Here is a 24,097-nt window from a genome sequence, read left to right as displayed (position 1 = left end):
CTTTTGCTCATACTCGATAAAACACAGGATAAAAGCCTTACAAAATCAAAGCAAGAGACGTGTTCTGTAAAACTACAAACTATTACAGACTACAAACCCTACTCTGTCGGGAGAGAGGGGAACAGGAATAAGAATTTGCATGTCCATGAGAAATATTAAGAGTGGTGCTGAGTTTAAAACTGGTTTCCCCAAGCTTATACTTACTATTTTGCCTAGGAGAAAATGAACTTCCCTAATTTCTCCTGGCTCCATAGAAGCCCAATCAGTCAGTGATACTCTTTATCCACTCAGGATAAGATCTAGAGCAGGAGCAAGTGAAGCCTAGTATATTTCAAATAGAATGAAGGTGTTAGTTGAAACCTCACAATAAAAATTCAGTCAAGTGATAAACATTTCTCAGGACCTAGTATGTTTCAAGCATTTATCCTAGATGCTAGACACAGAAGCACAAGAGGCGGGGGCAACGTTTGAAGATCAGGGTCCAAAGGGGTAACTAAAAAGCAGACCTCATAACTCAGTTCATGTCAACTATTGCTTGCAGCCATCATTACATTTTATTTTTGTAATGAATGAAATTTGTTTTGTGGACATACTTAAAACCAAAATTGAAATCTACAAAGCAGAATTTATGAAAATATTCTAAACCTGGTTCTAACTATTTATTGTTCTTATGCCTAGGCATTCATCATTCAATTATGTAAATTGTACTTTGTATAATTGTGAAGCATAATAATTGTTAACAAAAGGATTGTTCTTTCATTGTTATGATTTTCAGTATGATATATAAGCAGCATTAATCAACATTTTCAGGAATATTTAGTAGTGTTGTTGATAATTACAGAGATAGCATAAGGTGCATAGGGTTGGACAGTAAAGAAGAGCTGAGTTTAAATCCAACCTCAAATATTCTCTAAATGTGTGATCCTGGACAAATCATCAAGTCTTTCTCAGTATCAGTTATTTGATCTGTAAAATGGAGATAATAATAGCTCCCTCACCACCAGGATGTTGTGAGGATGAAATGAGATTTATGCAAAGTACTATGAAATCAATATAAATGCTAATTATTATTATAAGAATATTCTCAGCAAGATCTTACTTGAGAGTGTTGTTGAGTTTAAAGCTGGTTTCTCCAGGTTTGGTACTATTTTGCATAGGAGATAATGAACTTCCTTAACTTCTCCTAGCTCAGCAGTTGACCAGTCAGGCAGCGATCCTCTCCATCCACTCAGGATAATACCTATCTTAGCAACTAGTGAGGCTCCAAGTGCCAAGAATTTGGGCCAATGACAGGCTTTCACTTGCCATGGTGATTTGTACAAGTTTCCACCCTGGGCTTGGAAGATTGACTTTTCAATAGAAGATCTAAGCTAACCAATATAATAGTCCCCTCTCCCCAACTCCAGGGATAATTCTATACTTGACTGTGGCCTTTGGTTTCCTAGAGAAAAAAGAAAACTAGCTTTTAAAAACACTTCTAATATGGACCAAGCAGCTTTCTCACCAGACAGAAAAGAAAGAGCTAAACAATAAAGAATTACACAATGATTAGGCAGGAGTCCAGGAATTTATCACTATTAGCTATTTTAGGAAGGTAATACTCAGCTTTTTCAGTGTTGCTTTTCAACAGGCCAAGACAATTTAACATTCAGCAGACTTTTCTTTCTGATTTTTAATCTTTGTTTTTCCTTTCCTTCCTTTTTTTCTTTCTCAATTTTGGGATGAGATGACCTGAGTGAAGACCTGTAATAAGAAGGGGGGTCTCAATTTATGCCCTAATTGTGACTTGAAACTTTGCAGTAACAAGTTGAGCTATAGCTAAAAGCTGCTGGTGTGTGATTATCTTAGATAAATTTACATTCTCTTCCTGTTGCCTGCTACCCTCTCTTTTTCATTAGCATTAAGTGTGTCATCAGCTAGCATTCTTGGCTCTGGGTAGATTTCCTCATTCGTATGTAAACCTGGGCTCCCCCAGCCAATGGGGTCACAAGGGGTGGAGGCTTCTGCATTAGGGTCCATATTACTACTGCATTTGCAGCTTGTACTTTGCACGACTCTGCTGAGGATACCTTGTCTGGTGGGAGATGTCCTTTCTCTTGAGATTGTAATAAATCCTTGTGGCTTTTGAGCTCTGATTTTCATCTGGGAAAGAGTCACTGTCCCACATAGTTTCTATCTCTCCTCCTCTCTCCATGAAACCTATTCCCTTGGCACCAGCTCACAACTGCTGTTGCAATTAAAATCACCTTGGCATAAGCATTTATTTTATTTTGTTCACAGATAATTGTGTACTCAATGTAGTCTGGCCTGCAACCAAGTGTGGATCAGTTCTCTGCTGTGTCTGATAACTTCTGGCCTAACAAGTAACAAGAAGAAAGCACAGTTGCTCCATCAGCCGGCACCACACCATCCATACATGGAAACATTGTTCCAGCAAACGGAGATTTGAATGCTGTGGATAAATTCTCTTATCTTGCCATTATGAGGTTCACATGTTCTTTGCCAGAGCTAGCTCAGTGTTTGGGAAAGCTTGGGAGATGAGCCGCGATGCTGAGTACTCAATACCATACTTGCCACGTTGCTCCATGTCTGTGAAACTTGGACAGTATACCCAGCACCATGCCAGGAAATGGAATCACTTCCATGTGAATTGTCTGAGGAAGATGCTGAAGCTCCCATCAAGTAGGACAAAATATCAGACACAGAGGTCCTTTCTCAAAATAAACTGCCAAACATCCAAACTACTGCAGAAAGTGTGACTCTGTGGAGCTGATCACATTGTTCTGAATGCCTTATGGACGCTTGGCAAAAAGACTATTTTATGGAGAACTCACACAGAGTAAGCCCTTACAAGGTGCTCAGAAAAAGCAATACAGAGACACACTCAAGCTTTCTCTTAAAAGCTTTAGAATTAATTGTGTGACATGAAGACACTGGCATAGGATCATCCAGCATGGTCTGCTCTCATCAGAGAACTGTGCTCTATGAGCAAAACAGGATTGAATTAGCTCAAAAGAAGCGGAAGATGCACAAAGTTAGAGAAACTACCCCAAATATTCATAAGGACTATTTGGGTCTGACCCTTTGGCACAGGATTCCAAGGTTGTAGTGGTCTGATCAGCCACAGTTGAACATGCTAACTTGACCTGAAGACAGTAATGTCATTTTGATCTTTGAAAACGAAGGACAATACCCATTATCTCTAACACTTTAAAATATTCTCAAGGTCAGTACTAGGGAAAAGAAATACCCAAGAAAGTCAAAGAAAATCTAGAGACCTAGCCCAAATCTAGCTAATGGAGCCTGTGCTTGACTCTATATGGTAAGCCTCCCATCAACTTTACAAGAACCCTCTTTGGAGCATCCCTCCAATAATTATCATCATCATCATCATCATCATCATCATCATCATCATGACTAACATTTACATAGTGCTTATTACAGGCTAGATGCTAAGCACATTGCGAATGATAGATCTCTCATTTGATCCTCATAGCAATGCTGGGATGTGGTTGCTATTATTCTTCCCATTTTACAGATAGGGAAACCGAGGCAAGCAGAAGGTAAGTGTCCTGCCCAGGGTTATTTATGTAGTAAACATCTGAGGATGGACATAGTCTTTCTCACTTTCTGTCTTGCACACAATCCACTGAGTCTCATAAATACAAAGGGATTGAAAATTATGGTAAAGTCCCCACATCAAGTGCAATAGCTAGCTATATGCCTCTTGTCAAAAAGCACAAAGTACCTCAGCTTTACTAACTTTTGCTTTTCACCTACCTTCACCCTTTATCCAAGGTTCAATTTTGGAAGAAGCCTGACAGTCAAATAGCAGAAAAAAGCAATGAAATGAGAAGCTGTTAGAACATTCATTGTTTCCTTCCCCCTCCCTTCTCCTCACTGCCACCCTGCTTCAAAGGGAAAATGGCTAATTATATAAGTGTCGCTTTTGGGAATCTAGGTTTTCTTCAATGGAAAGAAATTAAAAATGCTATCCCATGACTTAGATAGTAGGAACACTTTCTTTTCTTTCCACATACAAAACAATGATGAACATAAGGGAATTAAAGTGTGCATTAAAAGAACAATTTAAATAGGACTTGTAAATTCCTTTTGTAGCCAAGATGTAAGTTTTGGGAGCCTTCACCCAAGTCTTCACATATAATTCAGTATGAAAATTGTTCAAATTAATGATTTCACCTTTTTTCTTGAACAAGTTTCAATTAAATATTGTGTGTGTGTGTGTGTGTGTGTGTGTGTGTGTGTGTGTGTGTGTGTGTGTCTTCTAAGGCAGATCTTTTTTCCAGTGGCTCCTCTTTCTCAAATGTCAACTCTTCCTTTTGTTCTTGCCTGCAGCTACCATCACAACTGACCACTTCAGTAAATACTACAGCCACAGATTTAGTGGCCTTCCAGGTCCTCATGACCCTCTGAAATTTATAAAGTCACCTGGGCTCATCCATCTTGAGGTATTGACTCAATGACCTAGTGACTTTGGAAAAAGATAAATCTTCCACAATTTCCTTTTTCTACTTTCCCATGAATCTTTTTGAAGAAGCCTTATGTTGGGAAACCATATGGGAAAAAGAACATTTGGGAAGGGAACAGGGGATTGACCCTCCCCACTTGTTCTTCAGTCAGTACTGTGGATATACAGATAATACTTGATTATTATAAATAATGACTTCTCTAAAGTTGGCCCACATAATCACCCCATTTGAAGTTATACTTATGTAAAATATGGCCATTGGTATTATCCCAATTCAATCCCATAGTGCAAATCCCACTGATGTATGTGACCAATTCACAAGATTCAGTATTTTCATTAATTGGAACCAAACTCAGTTCTGCCTGGAGAAACAATGGGAAGACTTAACATATATAGACTCAGTCAGATGTAGACTTAATCTATACCTTCTCAGAAACAGCTGGAGAGAAGGGCACACAACACAAATGTGTGCCATAAGTAGGAAAATCAAGGTGAAACTTCAAAAGAATGATTTTATTAAATTTGTCATCCATAGAACTGGATTCAAATCTAGTCCTTTTCATTTATCAGCTATGTCGCTAGCCAGGAGTGATAACAGTACTTAAGCTATTTTAAGTACAACTATTTGTTGTAAATTTGCAGCAAAAAATAGAGATAAATTATATAAAGTGCTGCATGAATCATGTATGATGATGAATTCTATTATTTGCTCACGAGGGCTTTGAACTAGCCAAATCATTGTCCAAACTTATTCAAAATATATCATGATACTAAATGTTAGAAAATGTTATAGAACATCATATGCAATTTAGAGACAATTCTGAAGTTCTACAGGATATCATCAGGTAAGGCACAAACAATGGAGAGAATCAATCCCTTGAATAGATATTGACGAGCCATGTCACAAGTATAACCAACATGTTGACTACAGGTTTTACAAACGGGATCACAAATAATCTCTACTGAGACCAAAAAGATGAGCAGACATTTTGGTTTGCTGGAAAGGAGGACAGGGAAAAGCAATGGAGGGGAGGGAAAGGAGAATTAAAGAAAGGGACAGGGGACTAGCAGAAGGAGAAGAAGAAAAGAAAGAAAAAGAGCGAAAGAAAGAAAAGGAGGAAAACGAAAAAGAAAGTAGGAAAACAAAAAAGAAGGGGGAAAGGAGAAGGGGACAAAGGAATAAAGATGAGGAGGGAGGAAGGGGGAAGACAAGAAAGGCTAAGAAGAACCAAAACCAACAGCAGCAACAGCAGCAACAACAGTGGGGTGGTAGTGGGGAAGGGAGGGTCATCAGGGTGGTTATGCATTATTTCTGTATTCTCAGATTCAATGAATCTGGAGCTGAACAAATCAAGGTGGCTGATGGTGCAGAGGATACATTTCACATCATGAATAGAACATGAGAAGCTGCAGGGAAAAGCAGGAGGGGGGAAAGGCCAAGACTAGTTAACCTGCACTGTTTCCCTTTGCAGAAATTTCCTTACGGATTGGGGGTTGAACCCAAGTCACTAGAAGGTAGCAACAAAACACTGCTACCTTCTACTCCACGTTATATGTGACTTAAAAACAAAGCAGACTTTGATGATCTCTCCTAATGGAAGCATGCAACACTATGATATAAACTAATAGAGAATCAAAGTATCCCTGTGGGATATTTGAAAATAGTCATACCTTCCCTTAGTCTTCTCTCTCTTATCCATATCTCTTGTCTCTGAATTCATCAGTGTCCTCCTCGAATGTAACATCATTAAAAACACCATTTTCTGGACAGGATCTCATCAGCCCAGAGTTGAATGGGTCTATTATCCTCTATATGCCCTCGAAAGTCTTAGGGTATGTTTACATCTTTCAAGTAAAAGTGGTACATCTTTTTCTATTGAACTGCGGAAATCCCTCTCCTTTCTGACCCCTCCCCCCCTCCATTAATAATAGCAGCAATAAGGCAAATTATGTAGAGGATGGACTTGAACCCACGGCTGTCTGGTTGAGACCAGCTGACGTCGCCCCGTACAAATCTTTCCCCACCTTTTAGGCAGTAACCGGGAAGGAAGACTCAAAAGAGACCCCTAGACTACATTTGTCCATCCGGGCCTCTAGGGTCCTTTTCAGGCTGGGCTCCGCCTTTAGCTTCACAGAATTGTTAGATTGCAAGAGACTTGGGGAGATCGAGTAGAATCTCCTTTTACAGAGGAAACCGACGCTCAGAGAGGAAGTGCTTGGCCCATTACAAAAGTAAGCAACAGAGCAGGTCCCGAGATTGGAATGCGAGACCAGGAGCTCACCCAGCCTCGAGCGACCTCGAGCTCTAGATTCCTCGAGCTGAGAGTTAAGGGACCCAGCACCCGAGCACTGACCAGTGCGTGACTTGACTATCGCATCCGCGTGAGCCCAGCCTGACAAAGGCACGCGCAGTTCAGTTTCCCTCTTGCCGTTGCCAGTGCTGCAGTCGGCTCTAGGGCTGAATTATAACTGTTGCGGGTTCACAGGTTTCTAAACCTCTGGCCTCCGGTTATTGACATTTCCCTTTTTTATTCCCCTTTAATTTCCCCTTTAATTCCCCTTTTAATTCTCATTTTAATTCCCCCTTCAATTCCTTCAATTTCTTTAATTTCCCCTTTTAATTCCCCGCCTCGGAACAGGCTGAGGGGCCGGGAGAGAACTCCCCCGTGAGTTCTCCTTCCCGGCCCTAAAACCTGCTTCCAGGAGGAAGATTTTTGATTTCGGCAAGCAAGAGCAGTTTCCACCTTTCTCCGACCTGATGCTGCCGGATTACTTTGGGGTCCAAAAATCCTTCTACGTCACAGGATACGTGATCCAGAGCAAGGACCTCGGGGAGATACACCACGCTGCATTGTTAGGGGATGTGGACAAAGTGCAGCATCTGCTGCTGCTCGGAAAAAAAATAAAAATAAAAAAATAAAAAATAAAAAAAATAAAAAAATAAAAAAAATAAAAATAAAAATAAAAAACAAAACGGTGTAAATGATGTAGATAGAAGCGGTAAGAGCAAAAGTTGGGGGAAGAGAGGAGAAGGCCCCACCCGAGGAGCCCAAGACACCACCTTCCCCCAATCCCTCCACTTGAGTCCGTGTCCCCCACCCTCATTTATCCCTGGAAATCAAACCCCCTCAGCGCCTGGGATAGGGTCAGGGTCAGGTTTTGTTTCCTAGAGATTGGATAGCAAGTCCCAAAAGCTGACGTCACCTCCTTCCTTCTGCCTGTCCATTTTTAATGAATTGGAAACGCCTTCGTTTGGCTTTTAGCCAGGGTCTAACTGGCATATTCTTGATCAGTAGCAACGTGGGAGCAAATACGAATCTTTCCTGCTGAAATGTTGACCTTTCTAAAACGACTGTGTCTGACTATCCATAAAGATATGTGAGGGATTTTCTTGGCAAAGTTACTGGAATGGTTTGCCATTTCCTTAAGCTCATTTTGATAGATGAGGAAATGGAGGCAAACAGGGTTAAACAACCTGCCAGGTTCACACAACTGCCCAGGATCACACAACTGTAAATAGTTGACATCACATTTGAACTCGGGAAGATGTCTTCCTGACTCTAAGCCCAGAAGTCTTATTCATTGTGCTACTTAAATGCCCCAATATGGACACAGTATGTGAAGAGTAAAAATTTCAAGGCAGACAACTGCTGCTTTTATTAAGATCTATGTATCAGGCAGAGGACTCACAACAGCAGATACAAAGGAATGGGGGAGCAGGAATTGCTCCTACATTCTAGGAGGTCAGTCAGGTAAGGGATCAAAAATCAAAAAGGCAGTGTCAGAAGCAGAGGAACTGATATTTGGGAAGAGAAGAGAGAGTAATGTTAATATATATATATATATAGATAGATAGAGAGAGAGAGAGAGAGAGAGAGAGAGAGAGAGAGAGAGAGAGAGAGAGAGAGAGAGAGAGAGAGAGAGAGAGAGAGAGAAATATCCCAAAACCTAGAGAGAAAGGAATATCAAGGAGAAAAAGGCTGCACTTTGAAAAGCTTCAGAGAGGCAAAAAGAGAATCGAGAAAACAATTAGATTTGGCAATTAAGGATCCATTAACATCTGTGAAGAATTTAGAAGAAAGAACATGAATCTTAAAAAGAAAATGACAGGAGAGGAAATGGAGACACCTCTTGTCAAGACCGCTCTCATGGCGTTTAACTACAAAAGACTGGAGAGGTGTGCGATAATAGTGGGGATGAATCAAGTAAAGTTTCTTTGGGGATTGGGGGAGAAGACATGAGCATGTTTGTAGGCAGCAGGGAAATAGCCAGGATCTAGTGAAAGATTGAAGATAAGTGAGAAGAGGAATGATAGGGAAGATGGAATGCTATCTCTTGTATATGTAGAAACATTCTCATTGGCAAGGAAAGGGCTACCTCTTCATGTGAGGCAGGTGAAGGAAAAAATATTCATAGGAGGCATTTATAGATGAATTAGATGAGAAGGAGGGGAAAAGAGGGAGATTTCAGGAAATGGTTTATTTTTTTTTCCCCAGTAAATATGAGCCAAGATTTTTAGCTGAAAAGGTACAGCAGAATGTGTACTATGGGAAGTTTGAGAAGGGATGAAAAGGTTTGGAAGAGCTATTGGGATAAGGGGCATAGTGAATTGTTTAGGGAAGTATATGAAAGGATGGCCTTGGATCAGTGAGAGCCTAATTGAGGTCATATGACATAAATTTGCAGCAGCCCTATTAAGCACAGTTGCATGATTTCCTCCAGCCTCATTGACAACACGTGCATAGAAAAGCTTAGCCTTAGAAGGACAGTGTTGGCAACATGATACATGAGCAACAGATTCAAGGGAAGGCAATGGAGAGTTGAACAGCCATAAGGGAAGACAATGGAGAGTTGAACAGCCATAAGGGAAGACAATGGAGAGTTGAACAGCCATTATGAATGGTTCACCAAGGAGTCAAGAAGCAGAAAAGAGAAGAGTGTAGCTAATGCAGGAGTGATGGCCTTGGATTAGAAATCATGATCTGGCTGAAAAACAATTTAAATTTGCAAAGCAAAGGAAGACAGGGAACAACAATAGATTGTGATCAGAGAAGAGAAACTGAGGATTTGAAAGCATGGCAGTGCTGCATTTGTGGGTGGTCAGAGGTCTCTCTATCTGGCTGAGATAGGATGAAGTAGATCATATGAAATGAGGAAGTTGAGTAACTGTGAAGTGAGTATGTTTGAGGGAGTGACAACCTGTATGTTGAAGTATAATGCTTTGGAAAGGAGAGATTGTGAGCTAAGACATGGGTGCAAATCACTATGTATAAACTAGATACCTACAAGCTGAAGTGGGAGTAGTCTCAGAGGGACATCACTAGGTTTAAAGGAGGTGACTAACGGCTTCTGATAGAAGGCAAGACTTTTGCTGATATCAGGAGGTGGAAGTGTGGAGCATCCCAGTCATGGAGACAGCAAGTAAAGTTACTTCGTGTCCGAAGATGGAGTGCTACGTGGGAGGAAAGGTCAGTGGACAAAGACTTATTCAATGTTTACTATGTAACGACACTCTGCTAAGATCTTGGAATACAAATATTGGTCAAAGACGGGCCCTGCTGTCAGAGCACTCACGTTTCAGTAAAGGACATAACATGAAAACAGCTAAGTACAAACATGATATTCCATACAGGATAAACTAGGAATGATCAACAGAGGAAGACATCAGTATTATGGGGAATTGGGAAAAGCTTTTTTTAGAAGTTAGCATTTTAGCCAGAATAGGGCAAGAGAAGAGTATTGGGGGGCAGGGGGGGAGATGGGGGAGAAAATCTAGTAAAAATACCTGGAGTCTGGAAGTAGAAATGTCTTGTGCTAGGATGGGCAGTGTCTGCTCACTCCATGTTTACTCTCTCAATCAAACTACTGGACACAACAGGTCAATCCATTGTACATCATATAGAGCAGAAGGGAGATATTAATCTTAGAAAATTCAACTCAACATAAAACTTGCTCAAAGTATTTTATATCTATGACATATTCAAAGGCTTATCTCTTCAATTTGTTTTTCTTTAAATAATTTCCAAAAGTATTTCCCCTACAATTCAACAATCCTAATTTTTTGAAAATAGGTTTTTTTATCTATATTTTAAAGTTAAGATTTTGAACATGATTTCCATATAAAAAGATAAAAAAAACAGGGATGAAATTATGACTAATGTAAGGAGATTTTTTTCATGTGTAGTTTATTACTTCATTACTCTCTCAGCATACCTCATATAGCTGTCCAATGAAAAGTCTGAGAGTTTCTCATGGGATGTAGACTGTTTAGGTAGTTTTATTGATAAGAGGGAATTTTCCTGACTACAGATCAGTATCTTCTCTGCAGGTCAGTATCTTCTCTGCAACTTTAAATTTTAGAAAATTGTGTTAGTAAGAGGTTAACTGATTTGCCAAGGTCCTACATAGCCAGTGTATGTAAGATGTAAGACCAAGTAGGTCTTGCAAAAAATTCCAGGATAGTTTTTTGTCCAACGTACTGTTCTGCCTCTCTTGATTTTATGGAACAATATATGCAAGAAAATCTTTTACCATGAGTCACAAAAATTATAAATAGGGAAGTTAAATTCCATATATATATTTTAAAGGACTTTTTTGTTAAATATGAAAATCTGTGGAATCTGGAAATTTGCTGGTTGGAAGTACATTATTTACTTGTCCAAATTGAATTTTATATTGTTTCTTAATTGGTGAAAATTTGTATGTAATTAAATGTGTTCTTAGAAACAGTGAAGCCTTGTCCTGATTTAAACTTATTTTTTCATGTCATTTCCAATATCAGTCATTCATTAGTTTCCAAAATTTAAAAAGGTTATATTTTGATGTTTTTCTTAATATTTTCCCTCATCCTAAAAGCCAAGAAATAAAGAGATTGGCGTGGTACTTCTGCACATACAGCCATACACCAATGTACCTGACTTAACATTTACAAAGCCACAGTAAGTGTGAATAAGTGAGAACAGCCCCATATGTTAAAGCAACAGAGATATTGGCTCCGTGAAATGACTGAAACCAAAGGTCTTCATAGTTGACGGACTATCCTTACTGACCTTCTTCTAATGGATATACTGATTTTCAGTTGAATTAGTTTCAGAATATATAAATAGCTAAATTAAATACACATATGCATAGTTTTTTGATGTGGTTATTAAAATTTATTTAAAATAGTAATGATCATGGAAATGATTGTTAAGTAACTCTTGGTTTAAAATGTTTTTTTCCTAAAACTAAAGAAAAATCAAAATCCTATAGCCACACAGTATGACAATTCAAAGAAAATGTCAGTCGCTTTTTCAAGGTTGAGATACTTTTAAATGTGTTCAGTAGTGATCAGAGAACCCATGCCAAATGAGCCTCAACAGAATGTCACTATTTAATTATCCACCAGTTTGAAGTTTGACTATACTTACTGTGGAGATACACTCAAAATGAAGAACATTGAATTTCTAACCATCAGCTGCTTGTTAATTAATTGAAAACTGTCTCAGATTCTTCCCCTCTCCCCTCTACTTTATGCTTATATTCTCTCCTAAAATGCACAACAACCAAATTGCCCTCTCAACCTGGTGCCACTTAGTTAGCATGATGGTTTACCAAGCATCTTTCTTTTTCATCCTCTTTTCCTCTATTATGAGAATTTTTTGCTGCTTTGCTTCCTTCCTTTCACTACTCATTCCCCATTCCTTAAGCAATTTCACAAATATAAAAACCTTTTAAAAATTCCATTCCCCTTTCTGCCAGCTCCTTCCCTGGAATATCATTCTTTTATCCTGTCTTCCTTTAATTTTGCTTATCCCTTTTTTGAGTAAAGGAGTACATTTGGATTAAGAAAGATAAAATTAGTAGTGTAAACTGAATTAACAAATCTCATTTTTTTTAAGTTCCCTTCATATTCTCAATAATAAGAGGCTTCATTTGATTTCCCCCTTTTCTAAATAAACCTGAAAATCATTAGCAGTTAACTTTTTAAGAAATGCAAATATATTATGTGTTGTTTTCCTGTTTTATTTCATTACTGATTTAAGAATTTGTATTATTGCTAAATACTAATTACTAGAAAGACCTGGATTCATATATAATTTCTAGTTATGTGACCCTGAGCAAATTTGTTTATCATTTTATCACTGTTCTTCAGTGTCCTCAAGTATTAGGATGATAACACCTACTTCCCAAAGATCAAATGATACAATATTTGTAAAATTCTGAACACAGTTTCTGGGACATAGTAGACATATAATAGATGCTAGTTTTCTTTCTTATCAAGATTTATCCAAGCATGTCACCACTGAAGCTGGGAAGATGGGGGAGGAAGAATTCTCTTTCCTTCTGACTATCTTGGGCACTTTGGAAGAAGGTCAGAAGGAAAAGGCAAAGGGGGGGGGGTGTTCTGAAAAACAAGAAAAAAATTAAAATATACCTATATGAATATATGAATATTCATTACATCAGTAATACATGAATTTGTTGTTATGGATATTTCCTCCACCAATACATAACACAATCTCTTTACAACGTGGTGTAAGTCAGCTATCAGCAGGAGGTTTTCAGTGGATAGAATGCTGGGCTTGGAGTCGGGAAGACTCATCTTTGTGGAGTTCAAGTCTGGTATCAGATACTAACTGTGTGGCTTTGGGCAAGACTCTAAATCTTGTTTGCCTCAGTTTCCTCATATGTAAAATGAGCTGGACAAGGAAATGGCAAACTACTCCAGTATCTTTAGCAAAAAAAACTCAACGTGAGTCGAACAGGAGTGAGATGACGAAACAACAAAGATGTACTTTGAAATATATCATCGATAAAAAATTCATCCTCCTTTGACCAACCTGATAATATCTTTATGACCTTAGTTAGGTTGGTCCATGGACAACAGACATACTTACTACAAACCCTTTCCACCATGCCAAAATGAATTGTCTGTGGCATCCTAGAGCCACTTCAACTGTGCAGTGCTGCATTTCAGTGAGTGTTGGTAGAGAATGCACACGCGTGTACATGTGCTAGTACAAAGATACAATACGTAAATGTATAAGGGATTTTGATGAGGCAGCTGCCTCACTAAATATTTTGTAGTTGCGGATGGATAGCTTAGTGGAAAAAATTATTAGACTTAACTACCAGGCAGGGTGAAGCCCACCTATACTCCCAGTTACAGGGCTGAGGCTGGCAGATCTCTTGAACTAATGAGTTCTGGGTTGCAGTGGGTCATGCTAGTAGAGTCTCTGCTCTATTTGGCATTAGTATGGGTCCCAAAGTACAAGGGCCTGCCAGCAAGTTACCTCAGGAGAGGTGAAGCAGTCCAGGTCAGAACCTGAGCAAAATTCCCATGCTCATCCGTAGTGAAATCTACATCTATCTGCTAGATATATTTCTCCTGCTGTAGTGATTTTGTGTATCCTATCCAGCAATAAGAGTTAATGAATATTTTGTATTTATTTAGATGACATTAGTGGCCATTTATTTTGGAAATTATTTACAATTTAAGCATAAGAATAATGCATTATTAATTAATTTAAAAGTATCCTAACAATGGTACAATATTGATTGCCATAGTATATTATCAAACAATCACATTGCTCTTATCTCTATAGAACATGTCTTCATCTGGCCTGTGCTAATGGACATCCAGCTGTTGTGTCTCTCTTAATAGAGAGAAAATGTGACCTGAATTTGTTGGACAGCGAACACCTTTCATGAAGGTATGCATTAATTAACTATGCTGTTCATTGAAATGCATTTGGATTTCTGTCTTTGATTAAGAAAATCAAAAGTTAGTAAATAATATTTAAATATCATAATTATGTTTGAATATACTCAATTTTACATCACATTATTATTTCTTTGTATTTATTATGCTGACAGACAATACAGTGTGAAGAGGAAGAGTGTGCAACTATCTTGCTTCAACATGGTGCAGACCCTAATCTTGGGGATGGCAGCAACAATGCTCTTCACTATGTTGCTTTTTTTCTGGGTATAAACTTAGCAGCAAAACTGCTTCACTATAAAGCTGATATTGAAGCAAAAAACAAGATAGAAACTAACAGTTTTGTATAATAAAGTAGATTGTCAGCTAAAAAATATCATAGGGTCCAATGTACATATTTTATAATTTATAAATGATTTAAAATTATTCTCTAGTCAAAGTTCATTAGTCTTCAGAATTTTCTAATGTTGGATGGAGGGTTGAGGAAGGTGGGGAGAGAACATATGACACTGGAAGAAGTTTCATTCACAATGGAACTCCTAAGAAGGAAATTCCCTCCACTAGCTCAGTGCTTGCTCTATCTTACAGTATGGATTCTTTAACGGGGATTCATTAACTTTTAAAAAAAACTACATTACATTTATGCTTATTTCAATGTAATTGGTTTTGTTTATTTTCTATGTATTTTAGGCATTTAAAAACATTCTAAAAAGAGTCCATGACAAAGAAAAAGTTAAGAAACCCAATGTTAGGGAGAGTCACCCTGTCAGCATATGAGTGTCAGCTGAAGGCCCTGAATCTAGGTCTCACTGACTTTGTTACTAGTTTGCTGACTATTCTATCACATCCATCTCCCCAGGATCTTCGTTGCATGATATATTAGGTCTGCTCCCCAGAATGCAGTAGTACTACCAAACATTATCTACAATGCTTTTCTACATTTAGAACTTTGCAATGGGAATTTGTCATGAAGAAATGCCATATTTTTTTAGGAAAAACCTTTTGAAATTTGTTCCTGCTAAATCTAACTACCCAGAGACAGAATTTTCACAGGAAAAAATTAAATACATGTTTTCCTTACCCTAATGACTACACATTTTTCCTTCTAGAACTGCTGAAAGACTCCTGATTTTTAAAGTAAAGGCTTAATTCTTTGTCATTGCTACTTGGAAGAGGAAAAACAAGGAATATATTAGGAGGGTGTAAGAGAAGGAAAATGCTAGGTGAATGATTTTCTTCCAGGTTTAACTTACACAGGGAAAGATTTTTTTTTTAATTTGTTTTATTTGCTGTTGTTATTGTTGTTGTTGAGTTTGTTTATATCTGAGGAGACTGGGTAAAAATAACTAGTCCCCTTCAAACCCAGCCAGGATATAGCTTTACCTTAATAGAGTTTTGAGGAATTAAGTTTAGAAATAAGTTGGACAATAATCTGGCAAGAAAGGAAGATACTAATGAAATAATATGAACTGGTTTTTTTATAAATTCTGAATTTCTATTTTCTAATTACATATTAATAGCTAGAAAGAATCCAAAAGATATCTAATTTCATTTTATCATTTTACATATAAGGAAACTTATGGCCCAGAGAGCTAAAATAATTTGCTTTGTGATGACATAGGCATTAACTAATAGAAATAAGATTTATACTCTAGTCTTCTCACTCCAATGTTCCATGCTTTCTTATCATGTCCTTAGTGAATTCATATAATGTCATAAATAGAATTAAAGTAAATATAGAATGCTTACTTAATATAACAATATCTTTTTTGTAATTTTGCAGGAAGGCCTTACACCACTTTTTTTTGTTTGCAATTAGAGGACAGAACTGTGATATGGCAGAATTTCTCCTAAAGAATGAAGCAAATGTTAATGCCTTGGATGGCTCTAAAAGGTACAGTAATAAAAGCTTTAAAATACAAAAAACAGCATTTCTAGAAGAATAAAAACAACTTCAATCTTGATACATTTAATGAACAACAATAATTGAAATTGAATATCATTGCAAAGGGATGAAAAAAGCACATATCATCTATGAAAAGAAAAAATCCCTATTTATGACTCTGCAAGAGAAAAAACAGTTCATGTGGGCATATTAATCATTGTTTATTGGTGATTACTATTTTCAGTTTTCGTTATTGATTTTGAATTAGTTGAGATTATCTCATAGAAGTTTTGAACTTTCATAATTCAGTTGATTCTCTAATAATCTTAATATCACCCAGGAGGATTGTAGCATGTATTTTCTGTTCCATGTTTCAATTTCCCTTAAGAATATGCACATTGATAAATACAAATAAAGGAAGTATATGATAAAATACTTTGACTTATGCAGAGTTTTGAGGAATCCTTGAGGTCTTATCATTATGAATACTCTGCCACTGATTCAGATATTCATCCTTCCATCCAATCTCATCCCACAGGACTTTTGTCATAAAGGATCCAGGAAACACACTGAATGGTTCCCTTGTTTCTTTTAATACTTGAGAAGCAGTGCAAGCTTTCATGTTCAATACAAGATTAGCCTACCTCTTTTTCTATTCATTTTTTTCTTTGCCATCACTTAATACATCAAAGTCATCAAAATTACCTACATATATATGTCCATGGATTTTGGGATTCTCTACAATTTTGATTTTTAAAAGAGCATGTGTTTGTGTTTTGGATTTTTAAAAATCTACTGTGGCCAAATATTCCTGAAAAATATTGGTGTTTATAAAATAAGCTTTTGTGGCAATGTGATCATTAGAGAAATGCTATGTAGTTTCTCAAATGAGATCCTATTGGATCTCCTTTTCCCAATAATCTATATGTATAAATACATCTACAAAAATATAATTATAGCAACTAGTTGGAGCTGTTCAGCAAACTACATGGAATCTGGAAAATTTACTTTTTCAATATGGATTCTTTGGTCAATCTCTTTATACTATCTATGGGCCTTTTTCATGTTCAAAGGCTTGACACAGTTAGTAATATGTTGTCCCAAATAGAAGCATTTGGAAATCTTTTCCATCATATACAATCTATTCTATTTGGACTCTGTACAGAGCATCCTACATAGCACTGGTTACCTGCTTTGATATTATCTTTTCATTTATGCCCTTTATATTCTTGATGTTTTGTTCTAGCAATGATTTTTGTTTTTGTTTTGTTTATGTTTTTCCTAGCTCTATCAAATGATTTTTTTGATAGTTGGTTTCTATGTCACTGAATAAATAAATTAATGTAGGTAAAATGATCATTTTTAGTTATATTGCCTGGTCGTACCCATGAGCAATAATATTAATTCTCATGGGTAAAACCTGCCAATATAATTTTTTGGTGTGTGTCAAAAGTGTTTTGTAATTGTATTCAGACAGTTCCTGGGTTTGTTTTGGCAGTAGACTCCCCAAATCTTATATTACTTATAGTTATTTGCAATGGAATTTTTCTTTCTACCTCTTGCTTCTGGGCTTTGTTGATCATATAAAGAAATGCAAATAATTTATGCGGGTTTATCTGCAACTCTACCAAAGTTGTTAATTATTTCATATAGAGTTTTAGTTGATTTAAGTTTCTCTAAGTATACAATTATGCATAATCTGCAAAGAGTAATCATTTTGTTTCCTTATTGCCTGTTCTAATTTCTTCTATTTTTCTTCTTTTATTACTGTAGCTAACATTTTTAGTACTATATCAAAAAATAGTGATGACAATGACATCCTAGCTTCATCCCTAACTTTGCTGGTAAATCTTTGAGATTATCTCCATTACAGATAGTTTGTTGATGTTTTTATTTAGATACTGATTATCATTTTAAAGAATGTTGGCTGTTTTTATTCTCTCTAATGCGAAATAGGAATGGGTGCTGTATTTTATCAAAAACTTTTTAAAGCATCTTTCGAGATAATCATATGATTTCTGTTGCTTTTGTTTTTGATATAAACAATTCTATTGATTTTTCCCTGATATTGATCCAACCTTGCATTCCTGACATAAATCAACCTAGCCATAGTGTATAATCCTTGTCATACATTGCTGCAATCTCCTTGTTCTTATTTGAGTTGAAGTTTTTGCATTGCTATTTCTTAGGGAAAATAGTCTATAATTTTCTTTCTCTGTCTAGGCCTTCCTGATTTAGATATAGTGCCATACTTGTGCCATAAAAGGAATAGTAGAACTCTTTCTTTGCCTATTTTCCCAAATGATTTATATAGTATTAGAATTAAGTTTTCGTTGAATGGTTTATTAGACTTCCAGAGTGAACCCATCTGGCACTGTGGGTTATTTTTTTTAAGGGGTGAATAAGGGCTTGTTAAATTTCTTCTTCTTAAATACAGTTATTTAATCAGGCATCCAATTTCCTGATTTATTAATCTGAGTAATGTATATTTTCTTAAATATTCATTGATTTTTCTAATATGATAAGATTTACTGGCAGAGAATTGGGCAAAATATTTCCTAATGATTGTTTTAATATCTTCATTGGGTGAAAATTTTACTTTTTTTGTTTTTTGATAATGGACATGAAGGTTTTTTTAATCAAATTAATGATTTGTATCATTTTTTCATTAAAGCAGCTGTTAGATTTATTAGTCTATACTCCCCTTATATATTTTTGTTTTATTTGAATATTTTGAAACATTTGATGGTGATGATTTTCAATTTGGTACTCAGCTGGGGATTTTTAAATTCATTATATTACTAGGTTTTTTGTTTTGTTTTGTTTTGATATGTTTTGTATTTATTTTTAGTTTCATGTCCAATTTGTTGATCTGTTCTTTTTGTATTTCACTTATGTAAGAATTTAGGGAAGCAAATTTTATCCTAAATACTATTTTGGCTGCATCTCATACATTTTGGTATGTTATCTCATCGCTATCATTCTCCTTTATGTGGATTTATTTTATATCCTACAATTTTGCTAAAGTTGTTAATTCTTGCTAGTATATCATTTGCAAAGAGTGCTAGTTTTGTTTTCTCATCACCTACTTTAATTTCTTCGATTTCTTTTTGTTCCCCTATGATAAAGCTAACATTTCTAGTAAATTTTAAATAGTAGTGGTGAAAAGGGGCAACTTCATATCACCTCTAATCTTATTGGGAATGTTTCTACCTTTTTCCCATTAATGCTTGATGATGGTTTTCAATAGATGGTATTTATCATTTTAAGGACAATTTATTTCTATGCTCTCTTGTTGTTGTTTTTAATATGAATGGATATTGTATTTTGTCAAATTTTTTTTTTTCTGTGTCTGTTGAGATAATCATATAATTTCTCTTAGTTTGTTGAAATAGTCAATGATGCTGAAGTTTTTCTGATATTGAGTCAGCTTTGTAATTCTGGTATTAATACCACTTGGTCATTTTGTATTATTCTGGTGATAAGTTCCTATAATCTCTTTTTTTAAAAAAATTCATTTATTTATAATTATTCTCCAGTTACATTTCAAACAATTTTTTACATTTGTTGTCTAAAGGGTTGAGCTCCAGATTCTCTCCTTGAAGTCTTCCCACAGCTCCCTTTAAGAAATCACATGTGAAGTTATGCGTAAATTTTCATCAAAGTCATGTTGAGAAAGAAAACATAGATTTTCCATCATAAAAAAGAAAAAACCTTCAAGAAAAATAAAGTTAAAAAGAAAGAAAGACAGATAGGGATGGAGAAAAGGTGAGAGAGAAAGACAGAGGGAGGGACAGAGAGAAGGTGAGAGAGAAAAGTAGAGAGAGATAGGAAGAGGGAGAAAAAGAAGAAATACTGCTGAGAATAGCAGTCATTTAAAATAGGTCATCTCAAAATATTGCTATTAATTTGTATATACTTCCTTTCATTTTGCTTAAATTCATGGAAGGCTTTCCAGTTTTTTCTAAGCCCAACATTTTACAAAAAATAATATTCCATGACAATCACATACCATAATTTATTCAGCCATTCCCCATTTGTGTGATTTTCATTTTTTCTCCTGACAAAAGAGCTCCTACAAATATTTTTGTGCTTATAAGTCCTTTTACTTAAAAAAAAAATCTCTCTTTGTATTCATAGCTAGTAGTGGTATTGTTAGGTTATTTAAGTTTATTTTAGGTTATTTGTTATTTAAGCATCTGAAATAAGATCTGAACTTAAGACTTCCTGTGTCCAAGTCCAATTATTTGTCAACAAAAAGTGAGGCCCCTGAAGGAGGGTATCTGGATTTAAGAGAAAGCTTTTGATCTTTTCTCTAATGTTCTACCCTTAATCCTTGGGACAAAACTTAGAAAAATACTTATAAATATTAGCCCCAGTTTAGTAACATCTCTCCAATTGAAGCCCATTTCTAAATAGTAGAATAGTAAGGCCTCCTGGAGAAGAACCAAACCTTTCACAATGTGTTATAGTTATTAGTAAGGCTAGCTCTTCTTAACTAGTACAATTTAATTTTTGTTAAATTTAATTTTGGAGAACGTCTACCAAATATAAGCTGATGTCAAGCTGTTCTTTCTAATGATAACATTTATAAGTCTTTTCACTTCATTGTTTTTCTTCCCGGGTTATTTCTACTTTCTGAATTCAATTCTCCCTGTGCAACAAGAAAACTGTTCGGTTCTGCACACATATATTGTATCTAGGATATACTGTAACCCATTCAACATGTAAAGGACTGCTTGCCATCTGGGGGAAGGGGTGGAGGGAGGGAGGGGAATAATCGGAACAGAAGTGAATGCAAGGGATAATGCTGTAAAAAATTACCCTGGCATGCGTTCTATCAATAAAAAGTTATTTTAAAAAAAAGATAATAAACCATTTAATCTTTTTCAGGTCACCAGAGGAGAAATTTTAATGGGAAGGTAACAACATTGATACTTTTAAATTATTATTGGATGTGAACTGAAAACTTTCTATGTAACTATTTTCTTATTTTCTAATCTTCTTTCATAGCCTATTCAATGCACTCTTCAAATGAAAGGTTCTTTCACAAACCAAGAAGTAGGAAAAGGAGTTGAGGAAAAATGAAAAGTTGGTAAGCTTTACAATTTCATAATTTAGGAAGAAAAGAAACATATATGAAGGTATCTTCATTCATCATCTTCTCTTCCCTTTGTCCCCATTTTTATTGCACCTTTTTATTGTAGACTGAGAAAACAAAATGAGATAGTAATTGAGCTATCATTTTGAAATTTGAGTCGATGTTTCTATTTTCAAACAAAATTTATAAAACTATGACCATTTTATATCCAAAATAAAAAGTGAAGATAATATAGAGGATAATATGTATTTCAAAATAAAAATGAAAAATTAAAGGCAGTGTGGAATATTTGATAGGGAGCTAATAAGACTTAGTTCAAATCCTATCTCTGACATATGTAGACAAGTCATTTAATACTTGTCTTCTAGATTTTGGTAACATTGGTAGAGGGAATTTTCTCTTCAGGTAGTTCCTTATACTAGTTAAACCGTAAGTCTAGTACTTTACCCAAGTAAGCGTGTAAATATATACGTATAAAAGTATGCATGTATACACACACGCACACACACACATTATATATGTATATATACATTTACACACAGAGAAACACAACAATAAAGTAACAATGATACTAAGCTTTTCTTTTAGATGGAAGAAGAAAAGAAAAAGCATCAACACAATGTAATGGAAATATTTGAGGGAAAAGATGGTGGTAACTTAATTGACAACAGAACAGGTGGCAAAATTAATAAACGATTTTCTATTAAGAACCATCAAAATGGTAAAGATGAGGAAAATAAAATTCCTAGGGAAGAAATTCCAATAATGGATATTTCTTCCAAGGAAAATTTACCTGTGCACCATGTTTTAAAGGGGTAAGTTTGTCAAAATATTTAAATGGAGAATTATCATCAAATGTTAATATATATGGCATAATCAGTTTGCTCTACAAATCCAGATTCAGATTCACTCTGCATCCTCCTATTTTTTGCCAAGAAATAAATTAAGGTCCCATGAATGTATATTATCCTATTGCTGTAAGTATTTTTATACTATATATATATATATATATATTTGTAACATGAGTGTCTGTTGAAAGAAGGTAGGTCAGCTTTGATGAGATCCAAAAGAATAGCATTTAATGTAATGTATGGATGGCAAAGAGCAAAGCAATGCAGTTTGCAAATTTTGCAAATGTATAAATAATAAGTGCCAGTGAAACATCAAAATAGACTTACAGCTATTCCAACAATTAAATGTGTTCTCTTAGTCATTAGCAAGTTTCCCGGCAAGGATGAATTAATTTAAGTATTGGCAATACCAAGTCAGACAACCTAGATCCTTAAGAAAGAGTTCACACTTCTCATTGCAGATATGCAAATCATTAAAAAGATCCAGTCACCGATCCATAGTCTACCATGTAAGATGAGCCTGAGGAGAGAAATATTATTGTCTTTTTAGGATGGCAGAATGAAAAAGGAGAATTGACAGAAATGTAAAGAGAAGTTCTAACGTAGTCCTTATAAAAATAAGGCCTTCAAGTGCTAATATGATTTCTGGACAGACTGAGGAAGATAAGAAAGCATATAACTTCTACCTGCCACACAATCTAAAATGTCATAGTACCATAAGGTGATAGATGAGACACAGGAATATGGTAAAGAGGGTTCACGATTCATATTGTGACTGTACTTACTAGAAGACCTCTAAAAGTCCACCTCATGAGAGTTAGAATGTGGAAGTGTTTTGGATTAACATTTAGAAAATAGAAAATGTTTGTTAAAAGCCCAGATTTACTTTTATTAACTTGAAAACTAATTTAGCAGTCTTAAAAAAAACTTTTCCTAGCTCAATTAATTTTAAGACTAAAAATTACATAAATTCAGGAAGACAGCAATATGTACTCTATTTGAGAGACACTGAAAAAGGCATTATTCCCGATCTCAATGCCAGTACTCACACATTGTGACCTCAGTTGCATGCAGACAGAAAGTTATTTACTGTTCCTTTGATTAGTGGGAAATCACCATATTAGACATATAAGTGAGAAACAGTAAAGCCATGGACAATTGGGGAAAAGTTTCCTTTTTTAAAAATTGTCATTTTTTACTTTTATATCAGCCTCTTTTCCCATGATTTCACTCCTCAACCATCTAGTGAAACATTCCTCATCCCTACATCCGTGTTGCATGCAGTGTTCCACATTGATAATCCTCCACTCTACATAAGTAGGAGGTAGTACTCTCTCATCTCCAAACTCAGACATTATAATTTCACAGTATTCAGTTGCAGTTATTTTTATTATCCTTAATAACTATATTATTGCAGTTACAATTTATATTATTGTCCTGGTTGTCCTTATTTCATTTTGCATTAATTCATCTAAATATTCTCATCCTCTTATGTAATTATTTCCAACCATAGAAAATGATGTTCCATTATATCAACAAAATGCAATTTTTTTTGGCCATTCTTCAGTCAATGATGCTGCAACTACTTTATTTATTTCCAGTTGCTACTACAAAAAGTTTTTGCTGTGAATATTTTGGTTTTTAAAACTTTTCTTGACATTGAGTAAAAATAACTCATTGAGATATATGTTTAGCAGTTGAAGAGAGAAATAATGCTAAAGCACCAGAGAAATTAGTTTTCTTTGGAGAAGTTTGACGGAAAGGGAAGCAAAAGAGTGTAAGTTACAAAAGAACATTCTATTTAAGTTCTGTGAAATCTGTAAGGTGCTGGAATAAATTGATGTCGAGAATGATTACAAAATGTGCTTTGTCCCACTAAATTCCTTCTTTGATACCTTATCATCAGAGTGGAAAAATAAAGTTACTAAAATCTATATGAAAAGAGGAATAGGTAAGTTTATGAGGTCCATTCGAATTAAATCAAAGAACAATCTTCCTTCCTTTGTGATTGTTAGTTGCTCACTGTTTTAACTAGCATGCACAATCTCTCTCTCTCTCTCTCTCTCTC

The sequence above is a fragment of the Antechinus flavipes genome, chromosome 5, assembly GCF_016432865.1.
Source record: "Antechinus flavipes isolate AdamAnt ecotype Samford, QLD, Australia chromosome 5, AdamAnt_v2, whole genome shotgun sequence".
Classification (NCBI taxonomy): domain Eukaryota; kingdom Metazoa; phylum Chordata; class Mammalia; order Dasyuromorphia; family Dasyuridae; genus Antechinus; species Antechinus flavipes.
This window is presented reverse-complemented; position numbering follows the sequence as displayed.